The following is a 23,662-nucleotide window of genomic DNA, read 5'->3' on the forward strand; positions in this document are numbered from 1 at the left end:
GTAATCAATAACTACAAATTACGATTTTGTCTGTTCCCTGAGGTCTAAGAAACAGTAAAGCCGTCTCCCTCTCTGTGCCAAAATCCTGCATGAAGGAAATGTATTGTCAGAGGTTCAGCTTCACACAAAGCTATCTTAGCTCAGGAACTTGCTTCTTCCCAGCAACGACAACAGCATTCCACCAGGCTTCTGGCCATTTCCTACAATCTCTGCTTATCACTTTCTATGTTTTCTTAGCTCTTTGAAGAGACAGGCTGAAAAGCCAGCCTGATGATTTCTGACCACTAAGAAAAGTCGGAAGAAAATGAGCAGGTTTCCGATTCCTCTCAGGGACCTCATTGAAGAAGGGTGGCCCACAGTGATTTCTGCCTTTTCTCAAGTCTTTGGTTCTCTCTCTATTTTCTGGGCTGCCCAGTGGCCCCTTATTAGCATCTACAAAGCGTCAGATATGACCCTAGTCCAGCCTCTGCCTTTTATTAGCTAGGTGTTCTTTGACAAGTCATGTGAGTCTTGTGACCTCAGTTAATTTACCTATAAAACAGAGATCAACTGAAAGGTGTATTGGAATGCTATTGCATATCAACTGTTTTGGGGGAAGAGACATGTAAAATACATATGGGTGAAGTGCAATAAACATGGCATAATCCTTTGAATGTCAAAGTCACCAGAACATAACACTGGCTATTAACTTACTGTAAGGAATCAAATGCCTCAATTAAGAATACAGCTTCACCACTTATTGCTTAGATGACTTGGTTAAGTCACTTAACCTCTTAGTTTCCTCATCTACAAATATGAATAATCACGTCAATAGTGTCTACCTAATTGGGTTGCCACAAGGGTTCAGTGACAGAATGTCTGAAAAGTGCTTGACATCAGGCACGTGGGAAGTGTTCAGTAGCTGTTAGCTTTATTTTTTAGCATTTACTATGTGCCAACACTGGACTAAGAGCTTGTTGGCTGCTGCTATTCTCAAGGTCCAACCCTTCTGTGAAACTGGCATTCTCCATCAAGCCTTCCTTTATCAACTGTGTCAACTGGGAAGCTCTCCATCAAGTCTTCCTGATGAGCAGATGGTGCGGTGGGGGACTGATTGAGCTTCATTGGTCATTTGAAATCCGGCATATGGTACTGGCGCAAAGACAGAAATATAGATCAATGGAACAAAATAGAAAGCCCAGAGATGAATCCACGCACCTATGGACACCTTATCTTCGACAAAGGAGGCAAGAATATACAATGGAGAAAAGACAATCTCTTTAACAAGTGGTGCTGGGAAAACTGGTCAACCACTTGTAAAAGAATGAAACTAGAACAATTTCTAACACCATACACAAAAATAAACTCAAAATGGGTTAAAAATCTAAATGTAAGACCAGAAACTAGAAAACTCCTAGAAGAAAACATAGGCAAAACACTCTCCAACATAAACCACAGCAGGATCCTCTATGACCCACCTCCCAGAATATTGGAAGTAAAAGCAAAAATAAACAAATGGACATAATTAAAATTAAAAGCTTCTGCACAACAAAGGAAACTATAAGCAAGGTGAAAAGACAGCCCTCAGATTGGGAGAAAATAATAGCAAATGAAGCAATGGACAAAGAATTAATCTCAAAAGTAAACAAGCAACTCCTGCAGCTCAATTCCAGAAAAATAAATGACCCAATCAAAAAGTGGGCCAAAGAACTAAACAGACATTTCTCCAAAGAAGACATACAGATGGCTAACAAACACATGAAAAGATGCTCAACATCACTCATTATCAGAGAAATGCAAATCAAAACCACAATGAGGTACCATTTCACGTCAGTCAGAATGGCCGCTATCCAAAAGTCTACAAGCAATAAATGCTGGAGAGGGTGTGGAGAAAAGGGAACCTTCTTACACTGTTGGTGGGAATGCAAACTAGTACAGCCGCTATGGAAAACAGTGTGGAGATTTCTTAAAAAACTGGAAACAGAACTGCCATACGACCCAGCAATCCCACTGCTGGGCAAACACACTGAGGAAACCAGATCTGAAAGAGACACGTGCATCCCAATGTTCATTGCAGCACTGTTTATAATAGCCAGGACATGGAAGCAACCTAGATGCCCATCAGCAGATGAATGGATAAGGAAGCTGTGGTACATATACACCATGGAATATTACTCAGCCATTAAAAAGAATTCATTTGAATCAGTTCTAATGAGGTGGATGAAACTGGAGCCTATTATACAGTGTGAAGTAAGTCAGAAAGAAAAACACCAATACAGTATACTAACGTATATATATGGAATTTAGAAAGATGGTAACGATAACCCTGTATGCGAGACAGCAAAAGAGACACAGATGTACAGAACAGTCTTTTGGACTCTGTGGGAGAGGGCGAGGGTGGGATGATTTGGGAGAATGGCACTGAAACATGTATATTATCATATGTGAAACGAATTGCCAGTCCAGGTTCGATGCATGATACAGGGTGCTCGGGGCTGGTGCACTGGGATGACCCAGAGGGATGGGATGGGGAGGGAGGTGGGAGGAGGGTTCAGGATGGGGAACACATGTACACCCGTGGCTGAATCATGTTAATGTATGGCAAAACCAATACAATATTGTAAAGTAAAAAAAAAAAAAAAAAAGAAAGAAAGCCGGCATTCTTAATCTTTGTCCACGTAGGTGATACATAGAAATATGTCATGGTGAAAATATCCTCTTGGGGGTAACAATTGTGAAATTTTTGTAACTCTGACTAAAGCTCTTTGAGGATGGAGCCTGTCCTTTGTTCACTTTGGTATCTTCTATTTATCTTTTCTTTAAAAAATAATTTATTTATTTTTGGCTCTGCTGAGTCTTTGTTGCTGCACAAGTTTTGTCTAGTTGCAGTGAGTGGGGGCTACTCTCTAGTTGGGGTTTGAAGGCTTATCCTTGTGGTGGTTTCTCTTGTTACGGAGCATGGGCTCTAGAGCACCTGGGCTTCAGTAGTTGTGGTGCATGGGCTTGGTTGTTCTAGGGCATTTGGGACCCTCTGGGACCAGGGATCAAACCCACATCTCCTGCATTGGCAGGCAGATTCTTCACCACTGAGCCACCAAGGAAGCCCCTCTTCTATTCATCTTAATGTTCCCTGACCTAGTCTATACCCTTTGTTGGCCATAGTGCTCAATAAATATTTGTCAAGTAGAATTAATTATCATCCCTTCAAGTTAATCAGATGCCACCTCCCAAGGAATATTCTTCTCCTGGGTCATTTATCCTGACTTTAATTCTCATGCCTTATCTTGGCATGCCTTCACAATGGACATTCAATCCACTTTTCTTCCTGTCATGCATGCTGTAAATGGTTTATTGCAGAACTATTTATAATAGTGGAAAATTGAAAATGACCTAATGTCCAGCTGCAGGAAAATGGTTTAATAATTTATGATGCACTTATATATTGATAATAGCTATCACTTATCTGTGCTTATGATGCCATGTATTGTTCTAAGTGCTTTTCATATAATTAACTCTTTTAATCTTTAGAACCACTTTGTGAGGTAGATATTATTATTCTTATTTTACAGGTAAGGAAATAGAGCTAGAGAAGTTAATTAATTTGTCCAAGGTCACACAGTTAGGAAGTAGCAGTCAGGATTCAAACTCAGGCAGCCTGAATTCAGAGTCAGTATTCTCAGTCACTAAGCTAAACTGTCCCTCATACAGACAACAAACAGAGCAATAAACCACTAATAACTTGCCTAAGAATATTTGCCTTTCATCTACTAAGGGCTGATATGAGTGAATACATTTATTGCTCAATATACAAAGGAGATATACTCTAAGTGGGGTAGAAAAGCAGCATATTGCTTATACGCATGATGATCTCAGCTATGGAAAGAACGCTATACAGGAAATACCTGGGAGAAAATAGTTCTAAAGTTTCATTCTGCTTGTGGTTGATGGGATTATGATTTTCCCCACTTGCTTCTTATATATATATATATATATATATAATTTTATTTATTTTTTATGGCTGTGCTGGGTCGTCGTTGCTGTGCATGGGCCTTCTCTACTTGCAGTGAGCGGGGACTACTCTGTAGTTGCAGCACATGGGATTCTCATTTGGTGGCTTCTCTTGTTGCTGAGCATCAATTCTAGGGGTACAGGGGCTTCAGTAGTTGCATCTCCTGGGCTCTCGAGCACAGGCTCAATAGTTGTGGTGCATGGACTTAGTTGCTCCCAAAGTGAGGGATCTTCCTGATCCAGGGATTGACCCATGTCTCTTGCATTGGCAGGCAGATTCTTTACCACTGAGCTGCCAGGGAAGCCCCCTTCCTGCTTGCTTCTTTACACTTGTCTCACTTTTCTAAATTTCCGAAAGCAAATTTATCTGTAAAATGAGGGGGAAAATACTACTAAAAATCAGTGTTTAAAAACATGAGGCCATATAGAGGCAGCTTTGGGACGGATCACCAATAGGTATCAAACACTTGCTTTTCTTTTTCTCACCAAAACCATTTGTTAATTTCAAAAAAAAAAAAAAAGTTTCATTAACCCCCACACAAGCTCCCTTCTTCAAAGCCTGCCCATTCCTGCAGGCTATCCTGACAGTCATCCTCGAGTCATAAATACACAGGAGGCAGCTTCCACTTTGGGGCTGGTAGAAGTCTCTTGGGAAAAGCCAATTTCCTTAATCTTTTTGAGGGAATTTATTACAAGCATCTGTGATTCTTTACCGCTCCTTTGCCCCTATATTTCCTGCCATTGCTGGTGCATCTAGTCTCCTGGGCATAGCTTTTGTATCTTGCCCCCAGGGCAGCAGGGCAACGGTTTGGGCTGCTGCAGCCAGTGACATGTCAGTAGTGGTTTGCTGGGTTTGTCTGGTCTTTGGTCTTTTGCAGCTCTGGGGACAGATGCAATATGAAGGACAGAGGCTTTACTCTCAAGGCACAGCTCAATACTCACTAGCGGGCTTTAACAACTCACTTTATTCCAGAGCCTCAGTGTTCTCATCTCTAAATGGGGACGATAAAGAGGCAAGTCTCTCTCACAGGTTACTGTGAATCTGAAGAGGGCTCAAGTGCGAGAATGTCTATGAAAGCCATTTGCAAATATAGTGGTTCATAGTCATGTGAATTTTTCTTTTTTCCTTCTTTCCTTCCCTGCCTCCTAAGGTCATGGAGCCACTAAGCCACTGCTGGCTCTACCAGCCATTTCCCTGTCTTGTGGCTGCAGTCTTCCCATGAGGCTTGTCTCTGGTGTTCAGCCTTTGCTCTCTAGTGTTCTCCCCCGGCCCACTCCATGTTCCACTAACCCTTTCCTGTAGGGACAGTAGGAAGTCCCTGGGAGATTAGAGTGCTGTTACTCTATTTGTGATTGGGTTTCGGAGACTTAGCTGTGTCTGGGTATCTTCATCTTTGAAGCTGGTAGCACCGAGGCTCAAGGTAGGGGGTGCAGACAGACCACAGAGCAGTTCTTTGGCCTTGAGCCTACCTTTATAATGGACAATAGGTGCTGAAAGCATTGAGGAGGGAGGACTATGTAAGAGTCTTGATGAGCATCTACAGCAGGGTGAGGAAGAAGGGTTTAGAAGGGCATTTTGAGGTGCCCGTGTCTCCTCCCCTCACAAGTCTTTGTAATAACATCAACCCCCAGTTGAAGAGTGCTATGAGAATACTGTGTGTGAGTGGATCATTGTAGATGAATGTTAAAAGCAGGGGATGCATTATTTACATTAGCCAGTAAGTTGCCTAAACTTAATGACTGAGAAAGGCATGACCTAAAATATTATTCATGAGCAAAGGCTGACATCAGTAGGGGGCAGGGAGCTGAGATGGTGTCCAGACAGAAAGTAGGTATTTATACTTCTAAGGAATACACTTCCAAGAAAAAAGAAGGCAGAACGCCAAAGAATTGATGCTGTTGAACTGTGGTGCTGGAGAAGACTCCTGAAAGTCCCTTGGACAACAAGGAGATCAATTTTAAGAGAGATCAACCCTGAATATTCACTGAAAGGACTGATCCTGAAGCTGAAGTTCCAGTATTTTGGTCATCTGATGCACACAGATGACTCATTGGAAAAGTCCCTGATGCTGGGAAAGATTGAGGGCAGAAGGAGAAGAGGGTGTCATAGGATGAGATGGCTGGATGGTATCACCAGTGCAATAAGCATGAACTTGGGCAAACTCTGGGAGATGGTGAGGGACAGGGAGGCCTGGCATGCTGCAGGCCCTGGAGTTGCAAAGAGTTGGACACGAATGGGCGACTGAACAACAACAACAAAGGAAAACACATTGTCAAAACAGGAGCCCCAGAGACAATGAGTGGGAAAGCCTCATAACTAGATTGGGGAGGACTGGATCACCTCCCATCCAATGGTCCAGCCTCTTGCCTCTCACTTCTGGGTGTGAAGGTCCCAAGTGAAGACACAGCAACCTTGAGAGAGCAGTTCCCAAAGGGAATAACCAACTGCTCGCAGTCTAGAAATTTGTCAGAGTACTCCTTCTTGCCTGCTCATCTGCTCAGAGTTCCAGGATCTTCTTGGGCTTCTTATGTCATCTGTGGTCATTCCAGTCCTGCAAACCAAGAAGCCAGAGTGAGTCTGTCCCTTGATTTTTTGATAACTTGGCTAGAGTTCTTCTGGTGAAGAGAACTTTCTGGAAAAGTCTCTCACCTGTTTCTTGTTCTTGGTTTCTAAATAGTATTGACAAAAAAGTGATGCTGAGGACAGAAATGGTGAAGGCTTTCAATGAGTTTGGAAGAGGGTTCAAATTCTGGCTCTGCCATTTCCAAGTGACTTCAATTTCCTTATCCATAAAATAGGGCTAAGGCCACCACATATCTTACGATGAGGAGAGATAATCTAGTAAGCAGAGTGCTTTTGCTCCCCAAATGGTAGCTATTGTTTGCGTATCTTTTTCTCATTCCCTCTGTCATTGCCCTTATGGCAGAAAGCAAAGAGGAACTAAAGAGCCTTTGGATGAAAGTGAAAGAGGAGAGTGAAAAAGCTGGTTTAAAACTCAGCATTCAAAAAAACGATCATGGCATCTGGTCCTGTCACTTCATGGCAAATAGATGGGGAAACAATGGGAACAGTGAGAGACTTTATTTTCTTGGGCTCCAAAATCACTGCAGATGGTGATTGCAGCCATGAAATTAACAGACACTTGCTCCTTGGAAGAAAAGCTATGACAAACCTAGTTGTTGTTCAGTTGCCCAGTTGTGTCCAACTCTTTGCAATCCCATGAATTGCAGTATCCCAGGTCTCTTTGTCCCTCAACATCTCTGGAAGTTTGCCCAAGTTCACATCCACTGTATCAGTGATGCCATCCAGCCATCTCATCCTGACTCCCTCTTCTCCTTCTGCCCTCAATCTTAGATAGCGTATTAAACCTAGACACCATATTAAATACCTAGACAGTGTATTAAAGAGCAGTGACATTACCTTGCTGACAAAGGTCCATATAGTCAAAGCTATGGTTTTTCCAGTAGAGACGGATGGATGTGAGTTGGACCATAAAGAAGGCTGAGTGCCGAAGAATGCTCAGATGCTTTCAAATGTGTTGGAGAAGACCCTTGGACTGCAGGGAGATCAAACCAGTCAATCCTAAAGGAAATGAGTCCTGAATATTCATTGGAAGGACTAATGCTGAAGCTGTAATACTTTGGTCATTTGATTCGAAGAGCCAACTCATTGGAAAAGACCCCGATGCTGGGAAAGATAGAAGGCAGGAGGAGAAGGGGACAACCAAGGACGAGATGATTGAATGGCATCACTGACTCAATGGACATGAGTTTGAGCAAGCTTCGGGAATGGTGGAAGGACAGGGAAGCCTGGCACGCTGCAGTCCACGTGCTCTCAAAGAGTCGGACACGACCGAGTGACTGAACAATAACTGTCATTGTCACAGCTCCTATTATATCTCCAGCATCCAAGCTGGTCTCCATGCTCCACACTTTCGTCTCTGATCCTGCCATCCATTTTCCAGGATGTTCACTGGGAGAGAAATCAGTGTAAAATACAAAGAGGTATGTCATCCTCCTGCACAAAAATTTCAGGTTTCCAATTATTTCAGAATAAAGTCAAATGTAGCAGCCTTCCAGATATAGGTGTAAGAGTTTCTCTGTTTCTACTCATTAACTCATACTATGATGAGTATCTTCTCAATGCCAGATGAAAACAGACTAAGGTGCTTACTCAAGAGTGCTGGCTAGTTGGTCATAGAGATTTGAATTCACTCTGCTTGTCATCCCCTCCAACTGGAGCTCTTTGTACTGAGCAATATTGCATCCTTGGCAGATGGGAAGGGACGGCAGTGATAGCAGAAGGGGTCCAGTATCTGGGCTGGGAAAAGTAGTGTTTGGAAGGATGCTGGGGATGAGATGACTACCCCCTCTTTCCCAGGATGGTGGTGGGGAGAGGACCACCGATTTGGAGAGAAGGTTCTGGGCCTGGGCTTCAAGCACTCTAGTGTGTACCTGACTTCTTTTCCCCAGAGGACAGGGACTACCTTCCACGATCTGTCTCCCCTCCCCCTCCACACTCCTTCCCTCCCCATACAGAGCCTGGAGCCAAGTGGGACCTCCATAGACCCTGGGGAGATATTAAAAAAAAAATTATTTTATATTGGAGTAAGTGTCTGCACAGGACTAAGCAACTAACACTTTCACTATAGCCGATTAGCAATGTTGTGATAGTTTCAGGCAGCCAGCAAGGGACAGCATCCATACACACCGATGTATCCATTCGATGGGGAGATTATGGCCTCTGGTAGTCACATCTTTTCTATGGGGACTGCAGTGGTGGCCGCAGGCCGCTTCTGCCCTTCTACAGGGCGGAGTTCTGTTTTAGGCAAGTGGGCCCCTGGGGTGGTCAGTGTGGGGCAACGACATTTGCTCAACAAGTGGTCTTCTCTCGCCTTCTCCCAGCAGCCCCAGCTCAGCTCCAGTGCAGGAAGGATCCTCACTCCCTTTTCCACCCTACTGGAGTCCTCCTGCCCACCAGCCTGCAGACGGCTTGACGTGGATATGGCCAGGGGCAGGGACTCACCGACCCTCCTGTTCTGTACCTGCAGTGAGTGGGAGGTTCTTGCCATACCCTGTGAAATAGATTTTGTTGTTTCATATTCTACATGAGGCTTCAGAGCAGTTGAAGGACTTGCTCAGGGTAACACAACCTGTCAGTAGCAGAGGCGGGATTTATAGTCTCTGCCTGCTCGGAGAGTGCTGGCTTCAACCATGCAGGACCAGACTTTTGGGGACCTTGCTCCTCCGCGTTGCCCCTCCCCCTCGGCCCGCCCTTGCCGTGGGAGGGGGAGGGGAGCAGGATCCCAGCATCACTCCGGGGTTCGGTGCACCACCTAACCAAGCACCCCTAATCCCGCAGCCCGCTCGCTAGCGACCTCTGAAGGGCTTGGCGGATTTGGGGCGCGGTGTGGCGAGGGGCCCACCCCGTCTTCCCGACTATTTGCATAACGGAGACTGCTCGTTTCCCCCGCCCCTTCGCCGCACTCTTCTTCCCTCCTTCCCGCGTACCCGCCACCCCTCATCTCCCGGCCCCCCTCTACTCCTCCCCAACAGACCCTCCTTCAGGGACTCCCAGCTCCCGGGCTCTCAGGCCGCCGCCGAGCGCGGAGTCCGGAGGCATCCCAGGGAGGGGGGGTCCTAGGCAGGGCCGGGCTGGGGAAGCCGCCTGGGGCACTACGCGGTGCTAACAAAAGGAACCAGCTGCCTACCGGCTGGGGCGCAGAGCGGGCGGAGCAACCGCAGCTTCCGCGGCTGAGAACGCAGCGAGTGAGTAAGACTGCTGCGGGGCGGTGGCGGGACCCAAGCCCCCCGGGAGGAGTGGAGCGAAGGGGCGCAGGAGGGGAGCGGAGCGGCGGGGCCCGTGGCGAGCCGAGGGCGCAGGGAATCGATGTTCAGCACTCCTCAGTCATCTTCACTGCGCGGACCCGCCGCCTTTTGCTGGGGGTGTCTGTGGATTAATCAAGGCCGAGGGGGCAGCCCTGGCTTTTCTCCCCGGCTCCGCGAGACTGCGGACCCACAACAAACCCACGTGCACGCGGCCCCAGGGAGCCCCGCTTTCTCCACTGCACCGGCAACATGGGAGGGAGAAGTAAAGTCCAGGTTCCTTTGGATCTCGCCTGCCGGATGTACGGGAGGAGAAACCCGGGCTCTCAGCAGGGGTGGGGGCGCAGGTACCATAACAAACGCACGTGCGTCCTGCCCAGGGTGCGGGGTGCACCGCCAGCCCTCCGGAGCCGCCCTGCGGAACCCGGCCTTTGTCTCAGCTATCGGGAGGGAACGGCGCTGGGGGCGCCACTTGCTGGAGGGGAAAGACTGACACATTTAAAAGGAACCGCTTGGGTATCAGACCAAACCACCAGATTTAAAAAATAGGAAACACGAAGGGAGAAAGAAGCAAAGAAAAGATTACTCCAGGCCGAGAGTGTGTTCCCGGCCGTGGTGCAGACTTGAGATGACCCAGGCCACCCCTCACTTTCACCTCACGGTGGTTTCTTAGAGACAGGGGGGTGAATTAAGGGTCTGCGAGTCCCCCTTCCCCCAGAAAAGACTGTGCCTAGCGCACCATTGTCCTTGCACTCTCTGTAGGGGACGGTGCAGACTTGAGATGACCCAGGCCACCCCTCACTTTCACCTCACGGTGGTTTCTTAGAGACAGGGGGATGAATTAAGGGTCTGCGAGTCCCCCTTCCCCCAGAAAAGACTGTGCCTAGCGCACCATTGTCCTTGCACTCTCTGTAGGGGACGGCGAGCGCCGCCTCAGTCCGATTTAAACTACGCCCAGCACTGTCTTGGCTTTCGCTTGCGCTTTGCCGTGTAGGTCCCTGCGTCTAGCCAGCCCCATTGTCATTGGCCTCTTTCGGCTTGTCGTGTCTCTTTATAAGGAAGGCTAGCCGAGGTCTCTTGTTCTAGGTGGGGACGCCCTTATTTTCAGTTCTATCCGAGTTTATTTGCGAGAAATTCCGAGGTCGGGAAGGAGAGGCCTCTTGTTTGTTTTGCTTTTTCTTTGCCTATGAATGCTCAGCTCAGCTTTGCGGATTTTAGTTCAATAGACCTGTTCTGGCAGCAGTGGGATGGTTTAGGGGATGCACTGGCCTCGTAGGTAATGGTGTGGGTGCAGAAGGCAGCCAGACAGGTTGTGGAGTGGGTGGTGTGTGCGCCAACCTCTTCTTGCTGAGGTCGGGCAGCGGCTTCACCTGGCCAGCAGCGCTGGAGATTAACTTGTCCCTCGGGGACTGGCGGGCCTCCAGCCCTGCGCCACGGTCTCGGGGAGTCTAGAGAGCATCCAGCGAACCCTCCTATTTTACAGGAGGGGAAACGGAAGCCGGTAGAGTTCAGTTCCTTGTACCAAGTTTCAACCCAAGTGAAGTTGGCCACCTAGAGAGGACAAGAGCCTGAGTCTCCTGACTCCCTCGTGGCGCATTGCCGAGCAGCGACTGAAGACGGAACCCTGGAATCTGTGGTTGGCTGAAAAGGCAGTGGCCTTAGGCACAACAGAGTTAAACAAAGAACGTAATTCAGATTGAAAGCTGCGCCCTTCCATTATGCCTTTGAAGAGTTCTATCCATTTGAGAGAAGATAGATTTAGTAATTCCTCACTCTCCTTCTAGCCTTTCATAAGCCTAGTTAGTTTTCTCTTCTGGCTGCCCCTTCTCCTCACGCTGGAGCCCAGCCTGCTGTGGAGACTTAGATGTTTTGCCTCTCATTCTTGTGCCAGGAGGCCTTTGTTTGGGCATAAGCACACAGGGTAGAAATGTGTCCTAGGGCGCTACTCCTGAGTCACTTGTGGGAGAACAAAGCCTTGTTTTCACTGCTTTTATTTAATTAAGTTTTTACAGATGAGAGTCTCATGGAAGTAGCTACTTAGTTTTGTATTTGGCAGGGGAAACATTGGAAAACCAAAGACATCACTTTGAGTCTGGATTTCCCCAGAGTGCTGTTTCCCCCTGTTCCTCTTACCTCCTAACCACACTGGTTTCTCTTCTTAAGATTTCCAGGGTGTTTCATTTTTGTGGTCATTCCACTTGACACTTGAGTATAGTTCGCATCAGAACGCTCACCCTGTAAGGAACTTAGAAATCAGCTGGCCTGTTTTTCTAAATGAAAAAACTGAAGCTCAGTGAGACATCCCTTGCCCAGGGACACACAGCAATGTGTCTGCTCTTAGTTAGCCCTTTTTGCACTTTAGCGAAACTTGTGTTGAGTGAGTTTTTTGTTGGTACCCCAGTGTACAAAGTTATGATTGTTGTTATAACAACACCTTTTAAGTCAGAGAGTGGATTCCTTAAGGACTTCCATAGGTTTTGGTTATGAAACAAAACCATGGATCCCAGTGGTAGATACAGTGAGGAGTATTATATTAATAGTTTTCATTGGGGATTGGTTTTCTTTAGTGTTTACTAAGTGTTTCTCTTTACTCTTGCCCTGGGTTTCCCCACATTCCTCTGCCTCCTGTTCCTCCAGTAGGGAAGTGCTTTAAAGTATGATCACAGAATGAAAGGCAGCAGGAAGTCAGAAGAGAGACCCTCCTTAGCTCTTCATGCTACTTAACTTCTTGGGTTCCAGTGTTCCTTGTGCAGTGAGAGTCCTTCCTGCCCATTCAGTCTCTGCACAGGCTGTTTGGATGGATTGGAAGTTGCTCAGCCTTTAGAGGTAGAGGGTCCAGTTGGGTCAACCCTCCGCTCCTGTGTTCCTTGTGGACTGCATCCACACAGTGTCAAGGGAAGAACACGTCTGCATCTCCTAGGGGTGTGGTGGGTACTAAATCTTGTGATGCATGCTTATTCAGACCTTCCAGCAGGGTTGAGTGCTCATCAGCTTTTTAGTGGTAGAGAATGATAATGGGAAGATAACCCCATTGGGTGAGCCCTGTGCTCAAATGAAGAGGCCCAGCCCCGTCACAAACAAGGGGGATTGTCTGCCAGACTGTTTAAAGGGCCTTTGGGTGGTTGTGAAGTGTGTGTGACTTTAATGTAAATAAACCTAGTTAAAAAAAAAAAAATTCAGCAATTTCATGCCCAGGTGAGTGCAATCTTGTCTTTCCATCCATTTGTCCCATACTTATTGACAAGCAGGCAGGTGGAGGCAGGGGTGGTTCCTATGCTGGGCCTGGAGTTACAAAGAACCAGATCTACTTGTTGGCCCCCCACCATCCTTGCTTGGAATGCATTTGGAAAACTGCCCTCAGGAACCCACAGAAAATAAATCTAATTTATCTCAAAATTGACCTCTGCAGGGGTGAGATTGTCTCTTTTCATCATAGTCAAACCAAGAGCAGTTGGTAAATGAGAGAGTGGAAAAGGGAAGGCTTCCAAGAGAAGGTGGATCTCCACAAGTATGGGGACGTGGTTGCATTACAGAGTGTCGGGAAATTAGTGAAATTTGCAATAAGCTTCTGGAACATAGACTCTTGAGAATTTGCTTAGGTTTGGTGTCAGTGACTTATTCAGTAAGAACCAAATTGGGGAAAAGATACATTTTTCTTGCTTGTCTGCATTGTATACTGCAGTATCCTGACTTGAATAGATGTGCTTTGTATAGTTGTACATGAAACAGTAACATAGTAAGCAATGGAGTGTCATCACATTGGAATACTGGGCTGATTTTCTGAGTCATGACTAGAAGGGTCAGGTTAGCCTTTAGAATCAGTTTAGTGATTAAATTTTGTTTATCATGCTGATTATAAAAATACAGCATGTCCATTGAGGACAATTTGGAAACTACAAAAATGTATAGAGAAATAGAAAAAAAATTCCATTATTCAAAGGCAACCACTGTTAACGTTTGGCAACTTTCCTTCTTGTCTGTTTTTTTTTGTTTTTTTTTTTTTAGTGGATTTGTTTTCTCTAAATGGTAGAGAACTTACTGCTTGTACAGTTACTCTTGGCTTTTTTGCTTAGTCTTTTCATATACCCATGTCACAGTTTATATTCACATTAAACCTGCACCTTTTCATTCATCAACATATCAGCATCTCCAAGGTCATGTGGTCCTATGGGCTCCAATCACTCCAGTGATCATCTCAGTGAAGGCCTGCAGAGGAAAGAGTCTCCAGCTTCTTCTTTTCTAAGCTGTGCCTCAAGCATCCAGATACCAGCTGTTTAAAAAATACATATCTTTTTCATGTAAGAAGACAGCTAAAGTCTAGTGAAGAGAGAAGGACCCTGTGTATGGCCTTGGGTTCTAGTCTTGCCCTTGTGACAACTTGCTTTAACAGCTTAGTTTTCTGTTTCTGTATGCATTAAAATAAGCAACCCCAGGGTCATTTGTTAACTCATTCCTTACATCTTTGAGTGCCCATTCTAAACCAAAGCTGTATAAGAAGAGCTCAGATCCAGCAGAGGAGTTGGAGTAACAAGACACCAGTGCAAGGTGCCCTGGGAATGCAGAAGAGGGGCAGCCACCCCAGACTGGAACGGTGGGGAGGCTTCCTGGATAAGGGCTGTCATGGGCTTGTTCAACTACTTCAGATCCTTTATTGAGTTACCACTGAGATTAACATGTTTGTGATAAATCTCTGTCCACATTCCAGATAATTCCCATAGGATACAATCCTAAACTTGGAATTACTGGGTCATACTTAAGACTATCATCATTTTAAAAAACTTCGTAGATTCAGTCCCAGTTGCCTACGAAGTCTTAAAGTACCTAAGTATTTTGTATTGTGGAAACGGTAGAAATTGAGAGCAAGTAACTCAGGATTTGAATTCTTGTTTACCAATTATCACCAATATAGACTTCTACAAGCTACTTAAGCTCATGAAGCTTGAATTTCCTTCTCTGTAAAATGGACATAACTGCCCTTACCTCACTGGATCATTGTAAGGATTTTTAGAAAGAATTTTATTTATTTTTTTATATTTTAATTTTTATTTGCTTATTTTTTAAATGTTTATTTTTTTATTTTTGGCTGTGCTGAGTCTTTGTTGCTGCATGGACTTTTTTCTAGTTGCGGCGAGTGTGGGCTACTCTCTAGTCGCAGTGCACAGGCTTCTCACTGCGGTGGCTTCTTCTTGCTGAGTGGGGCTTTAGATGTATGTTGCGGCTCCCAGGCTCGAGAGCACAACAGTTGAGGTGCACAGCCTTAGTTATCCCAAAGCATGTGGGATCGTCCTAGATCAGAGATCGAACCTGTGTCTCCTGCATTGGCAGGTGGATTCGTTACCTCTGAGCCACTAGGGAAGCCCCCATTATAAATCCTAGATAAAGGGTCCAGGTTTACAGGAAGCACTCCATAAGTGATGTCTGTTATTGTTATAATTGAAATTTTTGCAAGCTGCAGAGACTGTGGTCCTAATATTTTTTCTTACCATGATAGCAGGTACGAAATTAATTAAGGTGGCATCTCCTACCAGGTGACAAATCGAGAGAGAAATGATCACTTGTGTGATGCATTACAAGTCTTCTTATGGAAAAGTTCAAATACACAAACATAGAAAGAATGGTGTAATTACCCCCCTTCCCCCATTTATAATCACTTATCTTGAATACTTATCAAAACTCATAGGGTCTTCAACCTCTTATTTAACCCTACATGACTTTGAAATAAGTCCCAGACATTTTTTTCAGCTCAGCCATAAATATTTCACTGAGTTGCATGATGCATATTTGAGGCGTTGGGTGAAATGCCATATTTGAGGCTCTTGAAGCCTGTGTCTGCTGTCCGTGTTACAGATGGAACCCTGTGTGTGTGAGAGAGAGAGTGAGGAAGAGAGAGAGAAAGTTTTAGTGCTCAAGTGAATTTTCCTGCCATGTCCTGTGTCTCAAAGTGAAAGTTGCTCAGCCATGTCCGACTCTTTGCGACCCCATGGACTAGACAGTCCATGGAATTCCCCAGGTCAGACTACAGGAGTGGGTAGACTTTCCTTTCTCCAGGGGGACAAAGACACAGGGTAAAAGGAGCGCTGAATTTAGTCAGGAGACCTGATTTTGCATAAGGGCACCACCCTTTACCGGTTGTATATTTTGTCAAGTGACTTCTGAGTTTCTTTGAATACATTTATAAAAATTTGATGAGTAGCAAATGAGGTAATCCACATACAGCTCTAGCAACTCAGTACCCAGCCTTACGGTTCCCGAGAGGCAGAGTTTTCATATGGAATGAAGATCAGAGCCTGATGGCCTGACAGTACTGGGGTTTCTTCAAGTAGAGTTGCTTCCTGTCTCATTCTGAAGATGTGGTCGTTGCTCAGATGAGCACCTGGCACACTATGCTTGTGAATCTCCCGTCTAACACTCAACCCCTTCCCTCTGATTTGTGAATGAGGTCAGGAAGCCTAGGGAAGGTAGGGCCCTGCCACTGTGCCTGAGAAACAGGTCTTCTCTGATGCCTCCTTTTCTCTATGGGAAGACACCCGGATCCCTTTTTCCCTCCAATTTTGCTGAGAGTCTTGGTCTTTCCTAAGTCACTGTTGCTCCCAAGTAGGAATTTTTGACTCAACTAAAAGGGGAAAATTGATTTGATATTGTCATTCAAGTCCTGTCTTTAATCCACTGGGACTCCCATTATGTTCGGGCCTGCCCTGTGACTTGTGGTCTCTGGCTGTCTCGAGCTTGCTGTGTGGCCTTAGCTGAGATAAATGCCACCTTGGGCATGTCACCACAGGATTCAACTCCCAGCTCTCTAGGCCCCTTCCAGCTCTGAGATCATCAGTTGGGGAACAGGTATAAAAATGGGGAAACTACACATAGAGTTAGGGGCTTCTTCACACAAATAATAAATGTAATATGTTTTCTTTTCAAATGTTCAAATAGGGTAAGCAATTAACTCCCTTACCTTTGCTCACTTACCCCAATTCCACTTTTCTGCAAAGTGACTACTGTTTGCAGTTTGTTTTGGGTCCTTAAGCTCTGTCTAGTCAAGGCTATGGTTTTTCCAGTGGTCATGTATGGATGTGAGAGTTGGACTGTAAAGAAAGCTGAGCGCAGAAGAATTGATGCTTTTGAACTGTGGTGTTGGAGAAGACTCTTGAGAGTCCCTTGGACTGCAAGGAGATCCAACCAGTCCATCCTAAAGGAGATCATTTCTGGATGTTCATTGGAAGGACTGATGTTGAAGCTGAAACTCCAATACTTTGGCCACCTGATGTGAAGAGCTGACTCATTTGAAAAGACCCTGATGCTGGGAAAGATTAGGGCAGGACGAGAAGGGGACGACAGAGGATGGGATGGCTGGATGGCATCACTGACTCAATGGACATGGGTTTGGGTGAACTCCGGGAGTTGGTGATGGACAGGGGGGCCTGGCCTGCTGCGGTTCATGGGGTCACAGAGAATCGGACACAACTGAGTGACTGAACTGAACTGAATTGAACTGAAGCTCCCTTTGGATCTATATATGTATGTATTCATGGGTATATGCAGATACATTTTAAAAGCTCAGTAAATAGATTACATTATAACTACAACTTTACAGGCTTGCCCTTTTCACTTTTTGTATTGGTGGTCTTTCCATATCAGCATATACAGATTATTTTTTCATGGCTGCATCACATCCTATATCATGGATGTGTTTATTTAACCAGTCCTCTGTTGATGGATATTTATTTCCATTAAAATATATTTCTAAGTGTATTTGGGGAATCCCCAGTGTCACAGTGGTAGAGAATCCACCTGCCAGTGCAAAAGTTGCTGGTTCAATGCCTGGGTCGGGAAGATCCCCTCGAGGAGGAAATGGCAACCCACTCCAGTATCCTTGCCTGGGAGATCTAATGGGCAGAGGAGCCTGGTAGGCTTTATAATTCATGGGGTCACAAGAGAGTTGGACATGACTTAGTGACTAAACAGTAACAACACAACAACATATGGAACGTTGGTTGTAAATGTCTCGGTTAAATGAGGTCAGCCGATTGAGCTCTGGAAAGGGTGGCTAGAGAATGGGCACAGGGACCCTGAGAACCACGCCCTAGAAAGCTGGAGTGAAGAGCTCCCTGGAAGTTACAAGGAGCTGACTGTTTGGATGGAAGGTTATTTTGGGAGATGGCCTGCCTGGTTGGGTGCCCTAGGCTGCAAGTGCAAGAAACGGAGCTGCCTCATCACCTTCTCTTCCTCATTCCACCATCACTGGCTCTTCCAAATTTATTTCTGTTTTCAGAGTCAGTGGCATCTGATGGCAGGACTTCAGCTTGAGTGATGGGAGGGAGGAGAAAGAAGTGAAGAAGAGGAGGGATTGATATCATTCTCCGGAGGAGGGAACGTGCCAGTTCTGTCTACTCTTCCTTGTTGTTGTTCAGACCCATCGGAATGCTGTGTTCCCCTGGGTTCTCTACAAATCATGATAAAATGAAACAAGCCCAGAGTTGCACTTACTTGGAAGATGGAGGTTAAGGATGCTGTCTTGGAGGGAGAATAAATGTGGAAACTGAGGTGTTCTAACCTGCAGAAGCTAAAATAAGAAGCACTTTCTTCACGTGAAAGAATGATTAGACTTATACTGTGTGGATGCTGGAAAGAGGCAAAACAATACAGAGTCGCATAATGGCAGACAAGGAAGAACTTACTTAGCAGAACTGCCCAACCACGAGAGAGGCTGCTGGGTCACATGGCAGAGAACTCCCTGTCATGGGAGTCTCTATGCAAAAGATCCAAGTGAACGTGTTTGCCATCAAAGGATTTCTGCTTGCCAGAGAGGTTGATTTAAATGCCTGGTAAGGCCCCTTCCAACTCTAAAAGTCTGTGAATGTGGGGCAAGAAGCAGAAAGATGCAAAATAGGACTCAGGGGATGGGACAAGTTACAGACAACCTTCCTGGAACTGTTTTCACCTGCTCTCAAAAGATGGAGTAAAATGGAAGCCTTCAAAATGTGACTTAGACAGTTGTTTCCCTCTGGATCTTGGCAACCCTCCTCCTGTTCTGTCCTTGGCTCCAGCTCTGCTTGACTTTATATTCATAAATTATTTCTACAGGAATAAATATATCACATACACTTTAGATGACCAGGAAATCTGGCAACCAGAAAAGAACTACATGTCCCAGGAGGATGATTGTAATTTTTTTTTTTTTATTACAGTCTTTCTAAATTTGCATCCATCTCTTGGTTTCCCTAGCACAGGCCTGAGACATCATTCAGCTTTAATTTTAGAACATTATGCCCTTTGCAACCTCTCAAAGGTCCTCTGAGCTGGAGTTAACAGCACTCGCCAGGTTTCATGCTTATTCCTTTCCTGCAGTTGAGGAAGAACCTCTTGAACTTACGTCTTAGCCGAATTCTTAGTGAGGGAAACATGGCAAGTTTACCATCATCTGGGCTCTTGCTCTGCTCCTGACCTCGATGAGGCACTATTTATTCCCTTATCTAGTCCCCATAGCCTTGGTGTCTTGGTGTCACAAGCTCCTTTGCAGGTGAGAAAGCTGACCTTCAGAGAGGGCTAGAGAACCACCCCCAGATTCACTGCTATTAAGTAGCGATGCTGGCATTGGTTGTAGTTGTTTCCCTACATCATGTTACAGGTTTTTCCACTGCTAATCATTCCCAGTCCTTTGGGGCTGAGAAGTGCTTCGTCCTTGTGTTTCACTGGGAGCTTGGCTGAATTTATTCCTATGGGGCTGTTGAAAGCTTTCTGCCATTCCCCTAAGAACAGATGAATGAAAGAACTCATGGGACAGTTATGTGTGAATAGCTTGATATTTGGATTCAACATACATTTGCTTTTTCCCCTTTTTGGTAAGAGTTGTTTTCATCAAGCCTGGTTTGCCTTTCCCCCCTGTCTTGCCTGCCATTTAAAGTACCTGCCCTCATTTTCTGATCATGACTGGAATAAACACACTTATGGTGGAGCATGGCTGTAGATTAATGGGTACCATTGCTCAGCCAACTTCGATATCTTTAGGTGGTGAAAAGAACTCATTATTGGGATTGTTAAGGGCTTGTTTTGCAGCTGTGCTTGTAGGCTCTTGAATAATTTCTTCTCTTGTAAAGTTTATTCAATATTATTTTGTTCATCAAATATTTGAGTGCCTATTGTGTGGTAGCCATTGTGGGAGGCATTGGGAGTTTCTACCTAAAGAACATGCATTGTAGATAGGCACACATAAATTCAGTGTAACTAGTAGGGCCTTAGAAGTTGGTGGCAGACAAACTTTCTGTATCACCCTCTTCCTCTTTTCTCAGAGTCTTTGCTTTGTCCATTCATTCATTAGGTGCCTGCTGTAGCCCATGCACAATGCTCATTTTTAGAACAGAGACCCAAATGGTCCCATAGTTCTCTTCCTTTAAAAGCTTAGTTGGAGGTGAACATGCAGATATTAATATAATGTGATATATGGCTTCCCTGGTGGCTCAGTGGTAAAAAAAATCTCCCTGCATTGCAGGCGATGCAACAGATGGGTTGGGAAGATCCCCTGGAGGAGAGCATGGCAACCCATCCCAATGTTCTTGCCTGGAGAATTCCATGGACAGGGGAGCCTGCAGGCTACAGTCCATAGGGCTGCAAAAGAATCAGACATGACTGAAGTGACTGGGCACGCACCAGGTGATAAATATTATGATTTTCAAGTATATCAGTTCAGTTCAGTTCAGTCACTCAGTTGTGTCCGACTCTTTGTGACCCCATGAACTGCAGCACACCAGGCTCCCCTGTCCATCACCAACTCCCGAAGTTTACCCAAACTCATGTCATTGAGTCCGTGATGCCATCCAACCATCTCATGCTCTGTCATCCCCTTCTCTTCCAGCCTTCAATCTTTCCCAGCATCAGGGTCTTTTCAAATGAGTCAGTTCTTCTCATCAGGTGGCCAAAGTATTGGAGTTTCAGCCTCAACATCAGTCCTTCCAGTGAACACTCAGGACTGATCTCCTTTAGGATGGACTGGTCGGATCTCCTTGCTGTCGAAGGGACCCTCAAGAGTCTTCTCCAACACCACAGTTCAAAAGCATCAATTCTTCAGCGCTCAGCTTTCTCTCACATACATACATGACTACTGGAAAAACCATAGCTTTAATTCGACAGACTTTTGTTGGCAAAGTAATGTCTCTGCTTTTTAATATGCTGTCTAGATTGGTCATAACTTTCCTTCCAAGGAGTAAGTGTCTTTTAATTTCATGGCTGCAATCACTATCTGCAGTGATTTTGGAGCCCTCCAAAATAAAGTCTGCCACTGTTTCCCCATCTATTTGCCATGAAGTGATGGGACCGGATGCCATGATCTTAGTTTTCTGAATGTTGAGCTTTAAGCCAACTTTTTCTCCCTCCTCTTTCACTTTCATCAAGAGGCTCTTTAGTTCTTCTTTGCTTTCTGCCATAAGGGTGGTGTCATCTGCATATCTGAGGTTATTGATATTTCTCCTGGCAATCTTGATTCCAGCTTGTGCTTCATCCAGTCCACCATTTCTCATGATGTACTCTGCATATAAGTTAAATAAGCAGGGTGACAATATATAGCCTTGACGTACTCCTTTCCTGATTTGGAACCAGTCTGTTGTTCCATGTCCAGTTCTAACTGTTGCTTCCTGACCAGCATGCAGATTTCTCAAGAGGCAGGTCAGGTGGTCTGGTATTCCCATCTCTTTCAGAATTTTCCACAGTTTATTGTGATCCACACAGTCGAAAGCTTTGGCCTAGTCAATAAAGCAGAAATAGATGTTTTTCTGGAACTCTTTTGCCTTTTCAATGATCCAGCGGATGTTGGCAGTTTGATCTCTGGTTCCTCTGCCTTTTCGAAAACCAGCTTGAACATCTGGAAGTTCATGCTTCAGGTATTGTTGAAGCCTGGCTTGGAGAATTTTGAGCGTTACTTTACTAGTGTGTGAGATAAGTGCAACTGTGTGGTAGTTTGAGCATTCTTTGGCATTGCCTTTCTTAGGGACTGGAATGAAAACTGACCTTTTCCAGTCCTGTGGCCACTGCTGAATTTTCCAAATTTGCTGGCATATTGAGTGCAGCACTTTCACAGCGTCATCTTTTAGGATTTGAAATAGCTCAACTGGAATTCCACCACCTCCACTAGCTTTGTTCATAGTGTTGCTTCCTAAGGCCCACTTTTCACATTCAAGGATGTCTGGCTCTAGGTGAGTGATCACCTAGATTATCACCTAGATAATCATCGTGATTATCTGGGTTGTGAAGATCTTTTTTGTACAGTTCTTCTGTGTATTCTTGCCACCTCTTCTTAATATCTTCTGCTTCTGTTAGGTCCATACCATTTCTGTCCTTTATTGAGCCCATCATTGCATGAAATGTTCCCTTGGTATCTCTAATTTTCTTGAAGAGATCTCTAGTCTTTCCCATTCTATTGTTTTCCTCTGTTTCTTTGCATTGATCACTGAGGAAGGCTTTCTTATCTCTCCTTGCTATTCTTTGGAACTCTGCATTCAAATGGGTATATCTTATAGAGGTTGGGAAAATTGTATAGCGTGTTTGGGAAAGCTTTCTGGAGGACCTGTGACTTACCAAGACTGAATTGTAGAGGGGAGTAGCTGTGAGCCTCTGGGAAAAGAGTATTTGAAGAAGAAAAGGGAGTGTAGGAGCAATGGTGTGGGGTGAAGAATGGTTTGTTGCTGGTGTGGGGGAGCTGTTAGAGGTTGATGTTCCCAAAAGGGAACCTCTGAGGCAGGAAGTGCAGGGAGATGAAGCTAGAACTTTACACCCATTATCAAACATAACTTTCATAACTTCCTTACTGTGGCATATACTATTATCATCTCTTCTTAATAGATGAGAAAACAAATGCTGGGGGAGATTTGGTGACTTGTTCAAAGTCAGAAGTAGGTGAGTTGAAGTACTTGAACTTGAATGCAGGCCTTCTCGGCCCTCATAGCATTGCCTGCACGGGCAGGCTAAGAAGGTCTGCCTTGAAAACTAAGGTGCTTATTTCCTCTCTATTAATCTTTCAAAGGTCATACCCTTGGTGAATCCTCTTTCTCCACTCACCTCATGACGTTCCTAACTTGTAACTGAGCTGGGACTAGTGAATCAAGATTACAGGGAGAAATATCAATAACCTCAGATATGCAGATGACACCACCCTTATGGCAGAGAGTGAAGAGGAAATAAAAAGCCTCTTGATGAAAGTGAAAGAGGAGAGTGAAAAAGTTGGCTTAAAACTCAACATTCAGAAAACTAAGATCATGGCATCTGGTCCCATCACTTCATGGGAAATAGATGGGGAAACAGTGGAAACAGAGTCAGACTTTTTTTTTTTGGCTCCAGAATCACTGCAGATGGTGATTGCAGCCATGAAATTACTTACTCTTTGCAAGGAAAGTTATGACCAAACTAGATAGCATATTAAAAAGCAGAGACATTACTTTGCCAACAAAGGTCCGTCTAGTCAAGGCTATGGTTTTTCCAGTGGTCATGTATGGATGTGAGAGTTGGACTGTGAAGAAAGCTGAGCACCGAAAAATTGATGCTTTTGAACTGTGGTGTTGGAGAAGCCTTTTGAGAGTCCCTTGGACTGCAAGGAGATCCAACCAGTCCATCCTAAAGGAGATCAATCCTGGGTGTTCATTGGAAGGACTGATGCTGAAGCTGAAACTCCAATACTTTGGCCACCTGATGTGAAGAGCTGACTCATTGGAAAAGACCCTGATGCTGGGAGGGATTGGGGGCAGGAGGAGAAGGGGACAACAGAGGATGAGATGGCTGGATGGCATCACCAGCTCGATGGTCATGAGTTTGAGTAGACTCTGGGAGCTGGTGATGGACAGGGAGGCCTGGCGTGATGTGATTCATGGGG

General features: G+C 45.2%; 1 protein-coding gene across 7 annotated transcripts in view; it reads left to right on the forward strand.

Moving 5' to 3' along the window:
- The first annotated feature begins 9,465 nt into the window (after positions 1 to 9,465).
- The window catches only part of ST6GAL1 (ST6 beta-galactoside alpha-2,6-sialyltransferase 1), a 146,605-nt gene continuing 132,408 nt past the window's right edge, over positions 9,466 to 23,662 (forward strand). For all 7 annotated transcript variants that reach the window (XM_061166782.1, XM_061166786.1, XM_061166784.1 and 4 more), the window contains exon 1: positions 9,466 to 9,756. The gene's annotated coding sequence lies outside the window, so the exon portion shown is untranslated. The remainder of the gene's footprint in view (positions 9,757 to 23,662) is intronic.

The sequence above is a fragment of the Dama dama genome, chromosome 19 (assembly GCF_033118175.1).
Source record: "Dama dama isolate Ldn47 chromosome 19, ASM3311817v1, whole genome shotgun sequence".
In the NCBI taxonomy this organism is placed as follows: Eukaryota; Metazoa; Chordata; class Mammalia; order Artiodactyla; family Cervidae; genus Dama; species Dama dama.